This window comes from Cebus imitator, unplaced genomic scaffold (genome assembly GCF_001604975.1).
Source record: "Cebus imitator isolate Cc_AM_T3 unplaced genomic scaffold, Cebus_imitator-1.0 Scaffold328, whole genome shotgun sequence".
Lineage (NCBI taxonomy): Eukaryota > Metazoa > Chordata > Mammalia > Primates > Cebidae > Cebus > Cebus imitator.
The window spans coordinates 1,670,347-1,681,730 of NW_016107643.1; the positions used below are offsets into that span (position 1 = coordinate 1,670,347).

The following is an 11,384-nucleotide window of genomic DNA, read 5'->3' on the forward strand; positions in this document are numbered from 1 at the left end:
GAGACGGGGTTTCACCATGTTGACCAGGATGGTCTCGATCTCTTGACCTCGTGATCCACCCGCCTCGGCCTCCCAAAGTGCTGGGATTACAGGCTTGAGCCACCGCGCCCGGCCTCCTTTTTTTTTTTTAAAGCTACATATACTGCATCATATCCACAGCCCACACCCATCCAACCAGGCTTCACCCGCTATGTTTATATGGAGGGTTGAGCACTTATTCCTGCCTCCTTCCAGTTCGTCTTCCTGTACTGAAGAGGCTAGAAAACTAATTAATATCACACAGGTTCCCTTCTAGCTGCCTTAGTATACCACCCCACTCAGCCATCATTGATTCTCCACTTCACCAAACTGCTCAAAAATAGTCTCTTCTAAAAACGTTGGAATTGGGACTAAGAGACGCTCCAGCAGACCCCTAAACAACATAGGTTTGAACTGTGCTAGTCCACTATACACAGGTTTTTAAAAAATAAACATATTGAAAAACATTGTGGAGAGTTGTGACATTTGAAAAACCTCGCAAACCACATAGCCTAGAAATATCAAGAAAATCGAAACAAAGTTAGGTATGTCGTGAATACATAAATATATATGTTGACTAGATTATTAGTAAGGCTTCTAGTCAACAGAAGGCTATTAATAATCAAGTTTTTGAGTCAAAAGTTATACACAGATTTTCGATGATGAGGATTAGCCACCACCCCCAACCCCCAAGTTGTTCAACAGTCAACTATAGTTGAAATCTGCTGGTAGCTGAATTAGGCAACTAAATTCAAGACAAGTGGAATGGTCGTATGCATGGAATAGAAATAAATAAATAAATAAGCAAGGAGTTGAAGCAAGAGCATTGGCTCATGCCTATAATCCCAGCACTTTGGGAGGCCAAGGCAGGCAGATGACTTGAAGTCTGAGGTCAGGAGTTCAAGACCAGCCTGGCCAACATGGTGAAACACCATCTCTACTAAAAATTAGCCGGGTGTGGTGGTGCACGCCTGTAATCCCAGCTGCTTAGGAGGCTGAAGCATGAGAACTGCTTGAACCTGGGAGACAGAGGCTGCAGTGAGCCAAGATCACACCACTGCACTCCAGGCTGGGCAAACGAGTGAGACTCTGTCTCACAACAACAACAACAACAACAAGAAAAGCAATTGTTAAGAGAATAAAAAGACAAGCCACAGACTGGGAGAATATATTTGCAAAACACATATTTGATTACCCAAAATACACAAAGAACTCTTAAAACCCAACACTAAGAAATCAAACAACCCCATTTAAAAATGGGCAAAAGGGCCAGGCATGGTGGCAGTGGCTCATGCCTGTAATACCAACACTTTGGGAGGCCAAGGAGGGCAGATCATCTTAGGTCAGGAGTTCGAAACCAGCCTGGCCAACATAGTGAAACCCCATCTCTACTAAAAATATAAAACTTAGCCCAGCGTGGTGATGCACATCTGTGGTTCTAGCTGCTAGGGTGGCTGAGGCAGGAAAATCACTTGAACTGAGGAGGTGGAGGTTGCAATGAACCGAGATTGTACCACTGCACTGCAACCTGGGCAATAGACTCTGTCTCAATAAAACAAATGTATGCAAAAGATGTGAACAGACACCTCATCAAAGAAGATAGACTGATGGAAGATAAGCATATGAAACCATGCTTAACCTGATGTCATCAAGGAAATTGAAGCAACAAGATACCGGTAAACCCCTATTATAGTGGCCAAAATCCAGAATGCTGAAAAGACCAAATGCTGGCAAGGATATGGAGTGACAGGACTCTCATTCATTGCTGGTGGAAATATAAAACCACTTTTAAGACAGTTTGGCAGTTTCTTACAAAACTAAACATAGTCTTACCACACAATCTAACAATTACCCAAATGAGTTGAAAATTTACATCCAGGGCCAGGCGCAGTGGCTCATGCCTGTAATCACATCACTTTGGGAGGCCAAAGAGGGAGGATTGCTTGAGGCCAGGAGTTATTTATTTATTTATTTATTTTGAGACAGAATTTCACTCTGTCCCCCAGACTGGAGTGCAGTGGTATGATCTCATCTCACTGCAACCTCCTCCTACTGGGTTCAAGCGATTCTCCTGCCTTGGCCTCCAAGTAGCTGCTGGGATTACAGGCACCTGCCATCATGCCCAGCTAATTTTTATATTTTTAGTAGAGATGGGATTTTATCATGTTGGCTAGGCTGGTCTTGAACTCCTGACCTCAAGTGATCCACCTGTCTTGCCCTCCCAAAGTGCTGGGATTACAGGCATGAGCCACTGTGCCCGCCAAGGCCAGGAGTTCTAGACCAGTCCTGGAAATACAGTGCGACTGTCTCTATAAAAAAATTTTTTTAATTAGTCACATGTGGCGGTACACACTTGTAGAATCAGCTACTTGGGAGGCTGAAGCTGAGGATCACTTGAGCCCAGAAGTTTGAGGGTGCAATGAGCCACGATCATGCCACTGTACTCCAGCTTGGGCAACAGAGCAAGATCGTATCAGAAAGAAAGAGAGAGGAAAGAGAGAGAGGTAGAGGTAGAAATAGAGGGAGAGGGAGAGGGAGAAGGGAAGGAAAAGAGAAAGACCTTACATCCACACAAAACCCTGCACATGAATGTGTATAGCTGCTTTACTCATAGTTGCCGAAAACTGGAAGCAACCAAGATGTTCTCCAATGGGTAAACAGATACACAAACCTGGTATATCTATGCAATGGAATATCATTAAGTAATAAAGACTTAGCAAACCACAAAAAGTCATATGCATACTAAATATGCATTTAGTAATATTAATATGCATTAAGCAATAAAAAAGACTTGTCAAGCCACAAAAAGTAATATGCATATTACTAAAGGAAAGAAGCCAGTCTGAAAAGGCTACATGCTGTATGATTTCAACTATTTGACTTTCTGGAAAAGGCAAAACTACAAATGGTAAAAAGATCAATGGTTGCCAGGGGTTCTGGGGACAGGGAAGGATGAATAGGTGGAGCGCAGGGGAATTTTACGTCAGCGATACTATTCTATGATACGCATTTGTCAAAACCCATAGAAAGTACAACACAAAGAGTGATTCTTAATGTAAACTATGTACTTTAGACAACAGTGTATCAATATTAGTTCATTAATTGTAATAACAATGTACCACACTAATCCAATATGTTAATAATGGGGAAACTGCCTGTGAGGGAGGGGATACATGGGAACTCTACTACAGCTCAATAATTTTGTAAATCTAAAACTTTTTTAAAAATAAAGTTATCTCTTAGAAAACGATAAAAATAATAAAATAAAAAGTCAATTTTTTTTCAGAGGGAGTCTCACTCTGTTGCCCAGGCTGGAGTGCAGTGGCACGATCTCTGCTCACTGCAACCTCCACCTCTGGGTTCAAGTGATTTTCCTACCTCAGCCTTCTGGGTTCAAGTATTTCTCCCACCTCAGCCTCTCAAGTGGCTGGATCTACAGGCTTGTGCCACCACACCTGGCTAATTTTTGTATTTTTAGTAGAGACGGGGTTTCACCATGTGGGCCAGGCTGGTCTTGAACTCTGGATCTCAGGTGATCCGCCCGCCTTGGCCTCCCAAAGTGCTGGGATGACAGGTGTGAGCCACCATGCCTGGCCTAAAAGATCAATTTTTAAAAGGCAGTCTGGCCGAGGCAGTGGCTCACACCTGTTATCCCAGCACCATGGGAGAGGGCTGTCAGGGGAGGATCTCTTGAGCCCAGGAGTTCGAGGCTGCAGTGTCTTATGATGGCGCCACTTCACTCCAGCCTGGGTGACAGAGTGAGACACTGTCTCTAAAATAAGTAAATAAAAATAAAATAAAATTTTAAATTTGAAAAGGCAATCTGCAGTAAGAGAAGATGAAGTTAGCAGGTATACAGAGAGCAGGACAGAGGAGAGTCCATGAACAATAGGGAAGGAAAGTGGCCGTGGTGACAGCTCCCGGGCTCCTGGCATATGTTCAATTCCCTGTTCCCAGCCACCAGGAAGCCCAGATGTCCCCGCCCACCTCTACATACAAACCCGGGATCCTTTTCTTTTCTCTTTTTCTTTTTTTTTTACTTTTCTTTTTTTCAGGAGAGAGCTGGAATAAACCCTGGATCCTTGACCTCAACTTCTCCTTTCCTTTATGTGCTCTAATGAAAGCCGGAATCCTCTTCTGTGGGCAGATGGGGGCAGTGGCAGAGGGGAGCAGACTCATCTCTTCCCTTCTCCTTCACACCACACGCTCTGCCTGGGTGAGCTCATCGTCCTCGTGTCTTCAATTTCCACCTCCATGAGGACGACTGCCAGATTTCTACCCGAAACCCCAAACTCTACTCTGAGCTCCAGACCCATCTACTAATTGCCTAGTCAACATTTTCCCTGTGGGGTGGAATCAGATAGGATTACATTCTGCTGTGACTAACAGAGACTGAAAATGCAGAGTCCTAAACAAAAGTTTATTTCTCTCATGCTGAAAAGTCTGCAAGTACGCAGCCCTGGGCTGGAATGGGGACACTGCTGGGGGCCGCATCTCCTTACAGGCCGCTCCTCTGCTGTCACCAGGGTGTGTCTCTCAACCATACGATTCAAAGTGGTGACTGAAGGACCAGTTCTCCCACTGACATTCCAGGCAGCAGAATGGAGAAGAGCAGGCTGAGGAAGGAGGAACCACGGGTGCCCTCCAGCTGTTTCAAGGAAGGTTCCTGAAAGATGCTACATAACGATTTTGTTTATATCTCATTAGCCAGACTTAGTCATGTGGCAATATCTTGAAGCAAGAAAGGCTGAGAAATATACTGTTTCCCAGTATGGAAGGCTGGGATTTTAGAAAAGGCTGGGTTGCCGTATGCATGACTAAAAAGAGAGTGCTCTGTTCTTAGGAAAATGAGAATAGACCGGGTTGGGGGAGGACAACTAGCACTGGCTACACTGCAGCCCCACAACCTCCTCATGCTTGATGTGACTGAAATAGAAAGAGCGCCTCCCCTCAACATTTCCTTTCCCTTAGCCTTATTCCTTTTCCACACCCCATACCCCAGCAGAGGGACAATTCCATGGGACTCGCTCACTGGCAAGGGGAGGTCTCACCCAAGCTCAGTGAAGGGTAAGCAGAGAGAATTGTGGACGGAAGCTGACTTTCCAGGGGTCTGGAGGAAATACTGAAAATGCCAAACAGAAGATGTCCAGGTGGAGCAAGTGGGGCTGAACGTTCTTGTCCAAGGAGGCAGAGAGCCTGCAGAGCAAGACACAAGGGCAGGTCTCTACTGAAAGCACCAGGGGCAAAGTCACCCAGCCCTCCATCCCACTGGCCACCAAGCATGTCAGCTCCACTCTGCCTCCTGCCCGTGCCACCCTGTGCACCTTTGCCTGTACCATGTCCTCCACCTGGCATGCCCTTCACGCTCCTCCATCTGGTGAACTCTCAGCCCCACCTCAGGCTCAGATCCGGAGGCACCTCCTTCAAGAAGTCTCACCTGTCTCCTGGGAAAACACATCACACTGGGAGACGAGGCCAAAAGTGGGGAGGTGGTCAATACAGAGGTCTGGAAGGTGGGTCCAATCCTGGCTTAACCCGGCTTTGGGTGTCATTTGGGGTGGGCTATTGGGAAGGCTCAGCAGGAAGGTGGGACCCCAAGGCTTTCCTTTTATGAAGGAGAGGGCACCAGCTGTTGACAGAGGAGTGACAGCAGGGAGCCACCAAGGCTGAGCCTTGAACCCTGGGGCACCAGGCTCCTGCCAGCAGCTCCGCCTCTAACACTCCTGCTTCTAGGGAGGAAGATGATGCAGCCTGAGGCAATTGGCCACAGGGAGGAAGTTCAGCTGGGCGGGACAGGCAGAGGAATTCCTGGAAGGAAGCTCACCCCTTAGCACTGGGGTAGAAGGGCACTAGAGACAAGGGCAGCCCAAGAACTGCCCACCTCCCATCCCCATGAATAAGCAGGTGGGCCTGGGTGACCAGCTGGGGGCCACCCCTGGGTGCTCAGGTACCATGCTCCTGCCCCAGCCTCCTGAGCTGTGCACAGGCAAGAGCACAAGCGCCAATGCAGCCCGTGGGGTCTGCGTGGGGCAGTCACCCATTCTAAGCTTCAGCTTTCTCACCTGCAGAAAGAGGGTGAAGAGTACTTCCCCCTGTGGTTGTGGTGAGGGGAACTGAAGCATCAGGGATCAGGGTAGGGGACCAGCACACCTAAGGTTCAGTCAATAAGGCCCATTAGTGGAGAAAGCCTCCCCACTCTCCCTTCCCTCCTGAGGCAAGTGGTAGAGGCACCTGCCCTCCCCATTGTTTGTGTGTGTGTATGTGTGTGTGTGTGTGTGTGTGTGTGCATGTGCAACACATGTGCCCCAAGCTCTGGAGAACAAGCAGCCAGGCTTGGGCAGGAGCCCGGAGGGAAGGGGGGACATGCAAAGTTGTCTCCATAGCCCCTCAGTGCCAACAGGCTTAGGTCGGGGATGACATGTCTTAGAAACAAACTTCACCCTCTGCCCTAAAACTGCCTGCTGGTCTGCTGATAGGGCCAGGCAGTGGGCACTTGCAAAGAGGGCCCTGCTCCTGCCTTCCAAATCCAGAAAGTTTTCTTGACAGTGCCATGGAGGGGGCCTGGGGCCAGGGGACTCCCCAAGCAAACACAGTACCCACACAAGGGTCTAAGGGACCACTTTCTCCCCGACCACCTGAGGTAGGGATGGATGTGGACGAGCAGCTCAGGGCTGGGGCTGGCCTAGGTGGAAGGTTCAGAAGCACAGAAGGCAGGATGTGCCCAAGGGGCAGGAGTTGGGGTTGGAGGCTAAGGCTGGGGAGGAGAGTTTGGGAGATCAGCTAAGGGCAATCCACACCTTGGCTCTTCTCTTGATCTTGGGGAGCCATGAAGTGTGTTGACGTGGTGACAGGATGGCACCAGATTTGCACCTTTGAAAGTCATTTCTGGGCTGGGCGTGGTGGCTCATGCCTGTAATCCCAGCACTTTGGGAGGCCGAGGCAGGTGGATCAACTGAGGTCAGGAGTTCGAGACAAGCCTGGCCAACATGGCAAAACCCTGTCTCAACTAAAAATACAAAAAATTAGCCAGGCATATTGGCTCAGGCCTGTAATCCCAGCTACTCGGGAAGCTGAGGCAGAAGAATTGCTTGAACCTGGGAGGCAGAGGTTGCAGTGAGCCAAGATCGCACCACTGCACTCTAGCCTGGGCGACAGAGCGAGACTCTGTCTCCAAATAAATAAATAAATAAAATAAGGAAAATAACCTCTGGTTGCAGATAGAGATGGACTGCGGGGCAGGGCTGACAGGGAGGGCATCTCATGGGAGGGAAAGACCCTGACCACGGTCCAGAGGAAAGCGGCTGGCCTGGGGAGGACATACTTAGAGGCTGATTCTTCTTCATGCTACCCCCACCCAGGAAGACACAGGAAGCTGATGAGGTCAGTGGGTGGGCTGGCAACAGTGCTGAAGCGCAGCAGGAGGGAGATGGGTGGGCACAGAGAGGTGGAGGGCAGGGGCTCTGAGGACCCTTATCCATGCCCACCTGGGCGATTGAATTGAGCTTCCTCTAGCGTGGAATGTGGGCTCACTCAGGCTATTTGCTATCCTTCTCTCAGGTCAGACCGGATGCAGCCCAAGGGTGGGATCTGTCACGCCCTCATCAGACTGAGGGGTCCTGAAATGTGGGTGTGGGGGAAGGAGGGAGCTTCCAAGCAGGAGGGCATGGAGGGTGCTGGCAGTGAGGACTGGGGATCCCCCCTCCATGAGTCTTCACCCCTTCTCAGAACCTGCTGCTGTGGCCCTCAGAGATGAGCCCATCTTTGGAGCTGGAGGTGGGGATGGAGGGAAACCAGGTGAAAGGGAAAAAGAAAAACAGGGCGGGCATGTGTGTGAGGGCTAGACCGTGCAGCCCCAGACATGCACAGCAGACTCACACTTCAGCCCCTCCTGACTCTGCTCAGCCTCAAAACACAAGACACAGCAACACACAAACACATAATACACAAACAGTTGGCCAGGCATGGTGGCTTATGCCTGTAATCCCAGCACTCTGGGAGGCCAAGGCAGGCAGATCACAAGGTCAGGGGATTGAGACCATCCTGGCTAACACGGTGAAAACCTGTCTCTACTAAAAATACAAAAAATTAGCCAGGCATGGCAGCAGAGATCGTGCCACTGCATTCCAGCCCGGGCAACAGAGCAAGACTCTGTCTTAAAAAAAAAAAAAAAAAAAAAGCACACAAAAAACACAAACAGTCACACACTAGCACACACTAGCACACACACAGACACACATAGACACACACAGACACAGACTTTTCAAGAAATACACATGAACACAGACATACAAGCACACAGTCTTACACATATGAAGACACTCAAGCACAGACACAAACACACCAACAGATACGCAGACGGATACACATAGGCACACACTGGGTGGTGGCTGTGGAGATTGCTGATTGGATACCATGCGGGCTTGGGATCCAGAATTGGTACAGTGCACCCCTCCTGCCTACCTCTATAAGGAGGCCCTCCGGGGCAGTGGCCCTGAGAAGAAAGGCACTAAGCCTAGGGAGGTGACACTGTAGCTGGGGAGCATTTGGGCTGGGCAGAGAGGGAGAGCATTTCAGGGAGGGAAAATGGCCCCTGCAAAGGTCTGGAGTGAAAGAGCGAAAGGGATGCCCCAAGAACTGGGCCTCATTTGGTGGGGCTGTGGGGCCCTTGTCTGAAGGGCAGCCTCCCCGCACAAAGGGAGGTGGTGGACTGAGAAGCATCTGGAACTTCTGTGGGGACACATGGGGCAGAGGGGAAGGGGAGCAGGCATAACAAGTCAGCTGCCTTTGAAAGGGACCCAGCAGAAAGTCATTCATTCATTCATCTATTCATTCATTTATTTATGACAGGGTCTCTGTCATCACCCAAGCTGGAGTGCAGTGGTGCAGTCACCCTCACTGCAGCCTCAAACTCCTGCACTCAAGCAATCCTCCACCCCAGCCTCCTGAGTAGCTGGGACTACAGGCATGAGCTACTGCACCTGGCTAATTTTTTGAATTTTTTAGAGACAGAGTCTTCCTTTGTTGCCCAGGCTGGTCTACAACTCCCGGCTTCAAAACGTCCTCCCGCCTCAGACTCCCAAAGTGCTGGATTACAGGCAAGAGCCATGGTGCCCAGCCCAGAAAAAGGTCTTCACCCCACAAACTCCCTATTTGGAGGCCAAGTCTCAGCATCCCCAAAAAGGCCACGGTGAAAACAAGAAGAACGCTGTGTGCTCTGTAGGAGAGGCTGGGTGTCTCTTGCTGCGGAGTAGTCCCTTGTCGGGCTTGGGGGTCTCAGTCTGTGAGACTCCTCGCCTCGCTTATCTGAACTTGAGCAAGAACAGAGCTAGGCCCAGCCTGCGAGTTCGAGGGCCTGCCCTCATCCGCGATTCTGCTTCTTTTCTGGCCACTGGCTACTGGTAACCGGGCTAGGGAAACTGCAGGGGCCGGGGGCGGGAGGAGGGGGGTTCTGGGTCGAGGGACTGGAGGGGTCTGGGGCAGGGAAGTAGAGGGGTCTGGGCAGGCCTTCCCTCCCCAGCAGCTGGGCCCTCGCAGAAGAGGCAGAGGCTGAGCCCCAAGGTGGGCCTGTGGGGGCGGGGCAGGGGAGCCCCTCGGCAGCTGGACCACAGGAGGCCGACGAGGGTCTGGAATTCCTCTTCCCCTCCCTCCGCCGTCCCCTCTCCCTGTTCCCACCCTCTGGGCTGCTCGCGGAGCCGGGGAGGCGCAGGAGGGGCTCAGGGAGGGGCCCTGGACGCGGGGCCAGCCTGGGCCCCTAGGCGGAGGCCCGCGCAGGCAGGCCCCGCCCCGGCCTCGCACATCTGGGCCGGGAGCGCGGGCCGACCCGGCGGCGCAGGCGGCGCGGCCATCCGGCCGGGGGGAGGGTCCGCGGGCGGGGTGGGCGGCGCGGGGAGGCCGGAGGCCGCGGGGCCGGGCGCACGTCGAGGGCTGCGGGCCCGGGATCGCGGCGGCAGGACTGGGCTGGAGCTGTCGGGAGGGCGGAGGTGAGTTCTGGGGCGGGGGCCCCTGGGCGCCCCGAGTGGAGAAAGGCGCGGAGGTTTGCCGTCCCAGGCTGTCGGCTGAGACCCCACCAAAACCCTCCACACTCCGGGTGTCTGGTGGGGCAGATCTGTAAGCCTCTCTCTCCAGCGGGTCTACGGGTTCGGGAAGGCATTTGGGGCAGCGACCGTGGGCTCCCACCCGGGCTTCGGGGAACCACCTCCCCTACCCCTTGCAGAGCTGCTCAGAGGCTGGGCTGGAGAAACTCCTGTGTCTTAAGGGCTGGCAGGACTGGTGTGGGCTGGAGCCCGCTCCAGGGAGCCAACCTGGGGGACTCGGTGCCTAGGCCTGAGGTGGAAACCTGAGGGTGGGTGTATGTGTGTGTATTGGGGGGTGCCTCAGGGGCTCCAAGTCCTGTGGTCCCGAAGTGCAACAGGGTGCTGAGTGGCCGGGGTGCCAGGGTCTGAGGCTGGGACCTGGCGTTCGGGACCAGCTTGAGGTCCAGGTGGGGTGGGGTCCGGGTTCCTGCTGCGACAGGGGAGCCTGTCTGTGAGGCGAGCGTGGTGTTGATAAGACACTGGAAGGGAGTGAGCACGAAACCAGGGACTCTTCGGGGGGCAGACTGCAGTCCAGGAATCTCAGGCGAGAGGGTTAATGGGGGGCTGTGGGCAGAGCATGGGATGGGCTCTGTTGTTTGTGAACTGGCTGCTCCCATGATGAGGACCGAAGGGGGTGCGGCAGGATGTATGGAAAGCAAAGATGAGGACAGGGAGGGGTCATAGGAGGCCATTTCTGTCTCTCCCTGACCCAGCACAGGATGGGGCAGCCACCTCACTCAGCCACCCACGGTCCCTTTTCTTGAGTGCTCCTCTTCAGAACAGAGTGGGGCAGCCCTTTGGGTGCCATTTCTGATGTGTGCCTTGGGCCCTGGTTATCCCAGTCTGTGGCTTGGAAGAAACGCCTGTGGCCTCACTTAGCCCACAGACGGAGTCTGGTTCCATTACAGGCCTGGCTGGGTGCTAAGCAGAGAGCAGCAGGTGGAAGAGGCAGGGTCCCAGTGAGGAGGGGAGCTGGAAGGACCTGGGTGAGGGCTTTTTCTACACTGGCATTGAGTGGAGCCCTGAAACCCAGAGCACTGCTTGCCCACAATGCTCCTGGAGACTTGAGTGCCCAGCTGAAACACCCCACCCAGGAAGAGATCCTCCGAGGATTCTCTCCATCAGGCAAAGGGTCTGGCCTCTATGTGGTGGCTCACACCTGTAATCCCAGCACTTTGGGAGGCTGAAATGGGAGGATTGCTTGAGGCCAGGAGGTCGAGGCTGCAGTGAGCCATGATCGTGCCACTGCACTCCAGCCTGGGCAACAGAGCAAGATCCTGTCTCCAAAAAAAA

The 11,384-nt window shown here is 52.4% G+C and overlaps 1 protein-coding gene across 4 annotated transcripts in view; it reads left to right on the forward strand.

Annotated features, from left to right (window-relative positions):
* The first annotated feature begins 9,904 nt into the window (after window positions 1-9,904).
* Window positions 9,905-11,384, forward strand: part of HSPA12B (heat shock protein family A (Hsp70) member 12B) — a 19,471-nt gene continuing 17,991 nt past the window's right edge. Inside the window, exons 1-2 of one of the 4 annotated variants that reach the window (XM_037730037.1) lie at window positions 9,933-9,998; window positions 11,000-11,074. The gene's annotated coding sequence lies outside the window, so the exon portion shown is untranslated. Of the gene's footprint in view, window positions 9,999-10,999; window positions 11,075-11,384 lie in introns of those variants that run through there. The other 3 variants (XM_017504821.2, XM_037730039.1, XM_037730040.1) reach the window with 3 other exon arrangements.